The sequence below is a fragment of the Amborella trichopoda genome, chromosome 7, assembly GCF_054954075.1.
Source record: "Amborella trichopoda isolate Santa Cruz 75 chromosome 7, AtrichopodaSantaCruz75HAP2 v2.0, whole genome shotgun sequence".
NCBI classification, from domain to species: domain Eukaryota; kingdom Viridiplantae; phylum Streptophyta; class Magnoliopsida; order Amborellales; family Amborellaceae; genus Amborella; species Amborella trichopoda.
Window position 1 is genome coordinate 35637656 of NC_142342.1, and position 9175 is coordinate 35646830.

Below are 9175 nucleotides of genomic sequence, written 5' to 3' on the forward strand. Positions count from 1 at the left end.
TGCCCAAATATCTTCAAATGGATCATCTCGACAATAAGATGCATGGACATAAGAAAAAAAAGGATTTCAAGTATTGAAAATAGTGTATTTTGTAAAGCATTTTTGGACCGTCAATTTTCAAGATTATCAAGTTTTTATAGATATCTCGATCTACACTATTTTTGAAGCTTTAAACTTTATAAATAAAGATGAAAATATATTTTAAGGTTTTTATAGATCTCTCGATCTACACTTTTTCGAAGCCTTAAACTTTATAAATAAAGGTGAAAATATATCTTAAGGCTATCAAAAGGATTTCCATTATTGAAACCACATTTCTCGACACTATTTTGAAGGTAGGCTCTATTTTGATTGTTTTGAGCCTAGGCACTATACAAACCGCACCCATATATATATACTTTTATTTCTATTTTTTTTTAGCAAGATGGCCTTAAAAAAATTTGTTTTTTTTTTTTTTTTTTTTTGAAACAAAGATTCCTACAAAAGAGCTGATTTTTTAAAAACAAAATGGCTAAATCTGCATTTTTCTTTTTCTGTTTGGCTTTTTTTTTTTTTTTTGGACAAGAAAGATGTCCCTAAACACCCACTTGTTTTTTTTTTTTTTTTGGGAGTTAGAATGGCCTTACAAAAACAAAAACAACTTTTTTACAACAACGAACCTCTTTTTTTTCAATGAATTTCTGTTTCTTGTTTCATTTTTTTTATTTTTTTTGTGAAGTGCAAGACGTCTTGAAGGTGATTTTTTCTTCCTTTTTTTTTTTTTAAGTGAAGATGCGCTTCTCTTTTTATTTTTTATGTTTTGGGAAAATGAATTTGCTTTTAAAGAGCACCTGTTGAAGCAAAAGTGATTTTTAAAATTTTTTTATTTTTGAAATCAAGTAAACCTTAAAATTTTTTTTTTTTTTTTTTCGTGCAACGCAAATTTTCTTTTCAAAAAATGAGAAAGGCCATAAAAGTGTTTTTTTTTTTAAAAAAATAAAAATAAAAAATAAAAAAAACAAGATGTCATTCAAATTATTTTTTAAAAAAACAAATTCTTGAAAATTTCATTTCAAAACTTTTCTTTTCAAAAGTGCTCCTCAGTGGCATGAGCTTAACTGCCACCCAATTTCAAATGAAAAAATTTTTAATTCAAAAAGAAAATGCTCCTTGATGGCACAAGCCTAAACTGCCGACCAAAATCCAATTCAAAACACTTAGCCCCGTATGACATAAAAGGTCGGGTGTGTCAATTTCAAAATGCTCTTTAGTGACATGAGTTTAAACTGTGAACTTTCAAATGAAATTCATTTTCATTCAAAAATATCTAGTCCCATATGACGTAAAAGGTCGAGTGTAGCCATCTAACCATGTATAACGTAAAAAGCCGTGTGTATCTCAAACGTCTAGCCCCATATGATGTAAAAGGTTGGCTGTGTATCCGTCTAGCCCCATACGATGTAAAGGGTTGGGTGTATTCGTCCATCACTAAATGACATTAAACTGCTTATAGTGCACCATGGTTGCACGAGCTAAAACTGTTAACGAAATTTGTTTTTCGAAATATCTTTTTATTTTATTTCCCTAAATATCTTGTGTTTTCAAAAACCTTAATTTCTTTGTTAAAATCATACTCCTGGCATACTCTTGATTGTATTTCTAACCTCTTCCAATTTTCAAAATTTCTAAAAATGTCTTCTAAAATAAGAGAGTTGCGCACTTGTACCTAATGCTACCGCAACGCCGCCTCATCTCTCTCTTCAAAATTCAACGAGAACACCTTTTCCCAAATAGGTAAAGCCTTTTAAAACCTTAGAAAGCCCTAAAGAAAAATCAAGGAAAATGCCAGGTTTAAAACCATGAAATTCAAAACCCCTAAAGTTAAGTGGTATGGCAGGAAAATCTAACTTTTAAGTCCAAGCTTTCAAAAATCACAGGAAGATCTCAAGCCTAAAACCCTAGGATGAAAATGTTCTAGGTGGGTGAACAGGAAGCGTAATGTCTTAGACGTAAATGTTGGTGTGCCTTCTGACCACATGACATCATGATAAAATAAAAAATGTCAATAGTGCCTACTTCTTTGCCACTCACCTGTCATTTGAAAGATAGGAAGTGCCAAAGAGGGGCAATGTAGACACCCCATTTTAAAACTAGCGAATTTCATGATTTTTTTAACCTTAGACAACCCTTAGGACCATACTATTCCATAAGATCCCTAGACCATAGAACACCATAATCCATGGCCCCTATCCTGTAATCCAGTATACTGGTAGATATTGTGTTTTTTTGGTAATTATCTATTCTACACACTTTTCAGTCTATAAAAACACATTTTGTGCCTCTTTTAAGGGAGAGAACGTGTGAGCCAAGAAAACCAAATAGTCAAGTAGAAGAGCAAAACCCTAGATCCAGGCAAAACCTTCGTAAAACCCTAAGCTATAAATCATTTTCAACCTGCAAACTCATATCAAATCTAGAAAACCTTAGTTCAACCAAACCAAAGCTTGGTCAAATTTAAAGAGAGACTTGGAGGATTCACAATGTAAACACAACCGCGATCCTGATATGAGCGAGGCCTCGACACCTCGGGTGTTCTCGTCCAACTGGCTCAGCCAGGTAACCTTTCTTCTCCATTTGGTTGTTTTATTTATTTATTAGATTTAAACAATTTTTTTTGCATATTTTGTGCATAAGATCGATATTGGCTCTGTCACTAATATGAGAGTAGATCTATTCGTTTTTTGATAGATCTGCCTTTGGATCAGAATTCGATTGAATCCACTCTCTATCAAATATTTAAGACTAAGTTTGCAGTATTTAGATCTGAGGGATCTTCAATCGAAGATCCCCTTGATTTTACGCTGTGAACAGTTTCGTGCAAGGGAAGGGGGGGAGAACGCTCCCACCATGATAAGTAATTGGAAGTACATGTCGAATTTTCTTGCTTGGCGAGGCCTTCCTCTCATGAACACTTCCATGACAAGACTGCCCTTCCAAGAAGACCTGAAGAGTATGGGTGCAACGGCAAAATGGGTCTACGGCCAATACCCTTGGTAGAAGATGTGAAGTTTTGGATAAAGCGAAATTGCTGCAAGACTCGGTGAGAGAAGTACCCTTGGGTGAAGCTTTGCCCCACAAGGAGAAGCCATACCTAACCGTCAGTTGGAAGATGAATTCTCTAAGTCCACGTATAACCCAATCAAAAAATGAAAGTTCATCAAGAGCCCTTTGATAGAAACCCAACTCTCAGGGATTCAAGGAATCTTTAGCATCAGCATATGCCAATCCTCAAGCATATGACTTCGCGATCGTAGCTCGAGGGGCACACAGCACAACGATGTGCTCGTAGGCCCAAACCTACAGATACAGAAACAATACTATTGAAGGTATCAGAACGATAAGAAACTGATAAACAAACGCCACATAATGCGGCGTTTTTGCACCAAGTTCGTAAACACCGCCGTGCCGTTTCGGACATAAAACCCAAAAAATTTCGGAAATTTTCAGCATCGTAAGAATTGCAGCAAAGTTGCAGAAAGTAGAAACCGAAGGTTTGTACCTGTAAAACCAGAGCGCTTCCTTCAATGTAGTGATTGCCTGTCGCGACTCAGTTGAATAAGCCGTGGTAAATGCCCGCTAGGATTGTCGGCACAATGGAAATACCAGATCGTTACCAAAAGGCATGGGCTAACGGAATTAATGAGTTGCGGACCATTTTCCAGCCAGATGAAAAGATAATTGACTTAATAAGGATAAAATAAAGATTCCTACATGATCTTCAGGACGGACAGGCTTTTTCACGATTATTAACTAACTCTTCCATATCCATCCGATGGCCTTGGGGAATGTATGCCGACCCTAGGATTCGTCTTCCAAGGATCATGTGGTCATCCATAGCGGTTGAGGGATGATCTGGTTTTCCCGATGGGTTTAACGCGCTGGGGCCCCCCCCCCCCCCCAAAAAAAAAAACCTATTGGTTTGGTATTTAAATCTTTTGGATAGTGCTTCTATCAAATTAAAATTAATATGAAAAGTTGTTATATCTAAGACTCCTGTCATGGAAAGTGAAGAGATGAAGGTTATCAACTCGGGCCACTCCGGTGCCGTAGAAAACTACTCTTGAAACCACAGGCCGATCAAAGGGTAACCTTGAACTCGACGAGGTGTTTCCCCATTAAGCAAGCCTTGAGAGATGTGAATGGGAAAGTTCTCAAGAAAGGGGGAGGAGCAAGCTCCTTAACTCTTTAGATGAGTTAATCTTATTTCTTTGAGAATCAAGAGTTCTTAGGGTTTTTCTCTAATCAAGGTCAGTATGCCTGCATTCGTGTCATGTCGTGTGCGCCAGAGCTTGGGGATGAATGGATCCCAGTTTGTTTGAGATATTTTTATAGGCCCGATGTTAGCATAGTTAGGTTATAAGAGGATATGAACCTAAATCCCAAACACATGTAGCTTGCTCACAAGGTGTACATAGACAGTCGCATATTGGGACACCAATCTGATGAGGTAAGATTTACCTATTAGAATTGTGCGTGCGTGCTGAGAGGACCCTCGCATCTGCAAGAGTGCATGTCTGTTGGGGGGACCTATAATACACTGAATACCCTAGAGTCCATCCTGCTATCTGTTAGCTTCGATAGGCCCACTCATATCCGGACAAATGTCTGTGACTCGTAGGGGCTTGTTACGTTGGTCTGAGAAATTGGATTGGGTTTCTAGGTCTAGTCCAGTGGAGTACCATAGAGTCCAACCTCCAGTGGGACCCTTTTTTTGCCACTGGATTTATGAGAAGTACCAAACCATGATATTTTAATGAGAATTAATAAGAATAATAATTTACCATGATTTTAAAAAAAAATTGAACAATTCATTTCAAAGGAAAAAGGATTTATTAAAATTGTTGTAGGCTAATTCCAGTTAAGGAGGTCCACACAAGCTGCGTGTGGCACAAAAATGGCTAATGTGTTACACACATGCATCTCATAAGACCATCACATCAATACCCAATGGGTATGAGTGAAAAGCCCAACCCTAGATATGAGACCTTTGTTCAGCTACGGCATATAACATTGATAAGTATGAAGTGTTTTATAGCACATGTGTGAGGTACATGCGTGGTGACATATGTGTGTTCAGATATGTGAGTGTTAAGATTTTACAATTTTCATAAAATGGTTTCTCTTAATTTTGTGATTTGATATTTATTAGATTTTTAAAATTGAGTGTTGTAATTGGTGTAAAAAAGATAAGGGGAATACACCATGATATGAGAAAGTGTAATGTCCCCTTTAATAATGACATTACAGTAGCTTATATAAGATACAAGTCTTAAAACCTACGGAAGCAAGGGGTGGCATGCCACCCTCATTAGGGTTTTATAAAGATCACATTAAAACCCTTCGCTTCTTGGGCCCAAAGCGGTGTAGTGCCTCCTAGCCAAATCAAGGATTTGGGGCTTCTCGCATCAATGGTGGTGATTTGTTATGATGCAATAATAAATTATATAATGCACTTTTAAAATTTATTTTATGAATAATAAATTTTATAAAATAAAAAAATGATTAAAAAAAAGCTGGATCCATTTCGTTTGGAACATTTGAAACTTACTATGGCACTCCATCTATACTATTTCTCAAAATCCACAAATCTTCTCAAACCAAGCCAATAGAACCTATGACCTATAATCAATCATAAAGGCTTGTACTTAGTCTATTAAAGTTGGTCAATGTATGGAGGGAACATGGATGTAGTGTGTCCCCCCACAAGACCAAGTCACGTCTCTCATAGATATGTGCATATTATCGCAATGGTGCAGGCGGACACTTCCCAGCACATGTACACGTATTTGTTTTACCCATTTAAAACTATTCCAACACAAACCATATTTTTCTTATATTTATTTTGAAATTAATCAAAAGATATGAGTAAAGTATAACTTCTTCATATCTCATAGGCAATTTGATAAATTTCCCTAACTATAAATTAGAATTACATTATTTTCTCTGTGACTCTAATTTAGGGACATAATCATGTTTTATAGGACATGGTTTCTATCAGTCTTAAGACCCATATGTAGAAATGAGCACCCTCGTAAAATTCCTTTTTTGAGATCGATTTTGGAACTAATTTTTTTTAAGAATATATAATATCTAACATGGGCATCATTAATATGCAAAAATAAAAAAAAAGGAACATATAATCTCTAACATGGAGATCACTAATATGCCAAAAAAAAAAAAAAAATCTCAAAATTGAAAACAATGATTTTATGATGAAAATTATTTAGATCATGGGTTTTAATTTTGAATGTAGTTTCTACAAGCCGTAAGCTTTATGAAAATAAAATAAAGCCTCACCTCGAGTCCTCATTTGGAAAGCACTTTGAGCATCGGAAATCTCTATGATGGTTCTAAAATCAATTTTCAATGCTGACTATGAAATTTTAAGCTCAAAAAAATATATAGATTGTACGAATACATGAGCATTTATATTTAAGGTGAAATGGACGTCTAGATAATGCATTACAATATAAACTACGTTTAGTCTATGAAAGCATTTCCTTCATTTTTTGGAAGGAACACCCATTGTATCCATTTTTATGATGGATGTCTTATGCCTTGGGGAATGTAAGTATGGGCTTACAACTATATTTACTATTGTATTTATAGAAAATTGTTAACATTGTTGACCAAAAAAATACCTAAAATAGATTATTTGTTATATCTTGGTTCGATAATCCATGATAATGGAGAATTGAAAAAGATATCATGCATAAAATTTGAGCGGAGTAGGCGAAGTGGAGATTTGCATTTGGAGTTTTATAGGATCGTTGTATACCAATGAAACTGAAGGAGGACAACTGTAAGACTAGTCATGCTTTATGGAACGAAATATTGGGCGGTCAAGAAATGACATACCCATAGGATGAATGTAGCTAAGATGAGGAAGTTTAGATTGATGAATGACAAGATAAGAAAGGATGTATTCGAAATGAATACATTCAAAAATAACTAGATGTGGCTTCAATAAATGATAAGATGAGGGAAATAGATTTAGGTGTGTTGGCTATGAATATCGTAGGCCTGATACAACACTGATTAAGATGTACAATTTAGTTCAAATGGAATACTCTAAAAGGACTAGGGGAGGGCCCAAAAGGACATGTATGAAAGTCATAAGAAAAAATATAGTAACTTGTGGACTTACTAAGCATATGAACCTTGATAGAGCAGAATGGCAGAACCCAATTCGTTTAGCCAACCCCAAATAGTTAGCATAAGGCTCAGATGATGATATATAGAAAATCGTTCTATGTGTCGAGGGACATATTCCTACATTTGCATAGCGCGAGGCATTCAACATCCATATTAAAGATGGAGTAAATGAGTGGTCCTTTATAAAAAGGTTAAAACCAATAGTTTGAATATTTGTTTATAAAATTATCATTTCTAGTTTTAAAAAATTGTTTATTTATATAACATGATTTCCATGTTAGAGATTATATATTCCTAAAAAATTGTGTTAAAAATCCATCGTAAAATAGATTTTTGGGAGAGTACACATTTTCTAAATACGAGTCTTGGGACTCATAGAGAAACGTTGTCATATGTATATATAAAATGCATATTAAGCATGCACATGCACATGCACACATATATAAAAAGTTTATATAGAGTTGAGGCTCAATACAATCAAATTAGAGTCCACCTCAAAACGTTCACTAAAAGCGGTTGTTTTGATGCCTAAATATCCTCAAATTGACCATCGCGACATCAAGATGCATGGACATGAGAAAAAAAGGAATTTCAAGTGTACACACACATATAGGGGAATGATTTCATTATTTGTGTCAATGTAATATAAAGAAATGGGAAAGGTTTCTATGCTTCCCCTACATCATAGAAGTTTTATCCTCCCCCTACCATCCAGCCATCCAATTTTGATCACGAGAGTCACTCACCGTTTGATCTTAGATCCAAAGTCTATTTTTACTTTTTTCATACAAATTGTATGAAGATGAAATTTGGTACGTGCCATCTTCTCATTGGGTGAACCTATAAAAATTATTAAAAATAATGTTTTGATAAAATATAATGATCAAAATACCCCTTAAAACTTTCAGGGGTATTTTGGTTATTTTATTTTATTGAAAATATTTTTTTTATATTTTTTGCTAGTGTGAGTTTAATAGAGGAATGGAAATCCATAATTTGGTGTCAAAATAGTTTATAGAAAAAACATTAAAAATCAAATAGTGTAGAGATGTGACATTGTGAATGGGGCAATCTAAGCCCTCCATTCAAAATGGATGGTTGGATAAAGGGGAGGATAGAACTTCTATGTTGTAGGGGAAGCATAGGAAGCTTGCTCGGGAAAGGTTTCTATGCTTCCACTACAACATACAAGTTCTTTCCTCCCCTTACCATCCAGCCGTCCAATTTTCATCAAGAGAGCCACTCACCATTTGATCTTAGATCCGATATCTCAAAGTAATTTATTTTTAGTTTTTTTTATACGAATTGTATAAATACGAAATTTGGTACGTGCTATCTTCTCATTGGGGCGCACCTATAAAAGTATTAAAAATAATTTTTCCATAAAATATAATGACCACAATAACCCTTGAAACTTTCAGGGGTATTTTGATCATTTTATTTTATTGAAATTTTTTTTTATATATTTTTTGCTAGTGCGAGTTTAATAGAGGATGAACGTCCAACATTTGGTGTCGAAATAGTTTATAGAAAAAATAAAAAATAAAATAGTGTAGAGACGGGACATTGTGAATGGGGTCTTAGCCCTCCATTCAGAATGGACGGTTGGATAAAGGGGAGGATAGAACTTTTATGCTGTAGAGGAAGCATAGAAAGCTTGCCCTAAAGAAATTATACTTCTAGAAAAACCATGTTTGTGGCATTTGTATGATCTTAAAAATTATACATACCCTCTCCTCATTCCAATAATCAATCCTTAAAACACTAGAATTGTGTGCTCAATATGAGTCCCCCTCTAACAATGAATCTAGACCATCCATTTGGCGAGTTTCAATATCTAGGCCTTTATAAACTCAAACTTAATTTTTTCTTTTTTGTTATCATTGTTCATTTAATGAAAAAAAGTCATCAAAAATTTTTGAAAAGGAAAAAAAATCCTTTTGAGGCTTAGATCTAAGCGTCTCACTGAAATGGACGACCT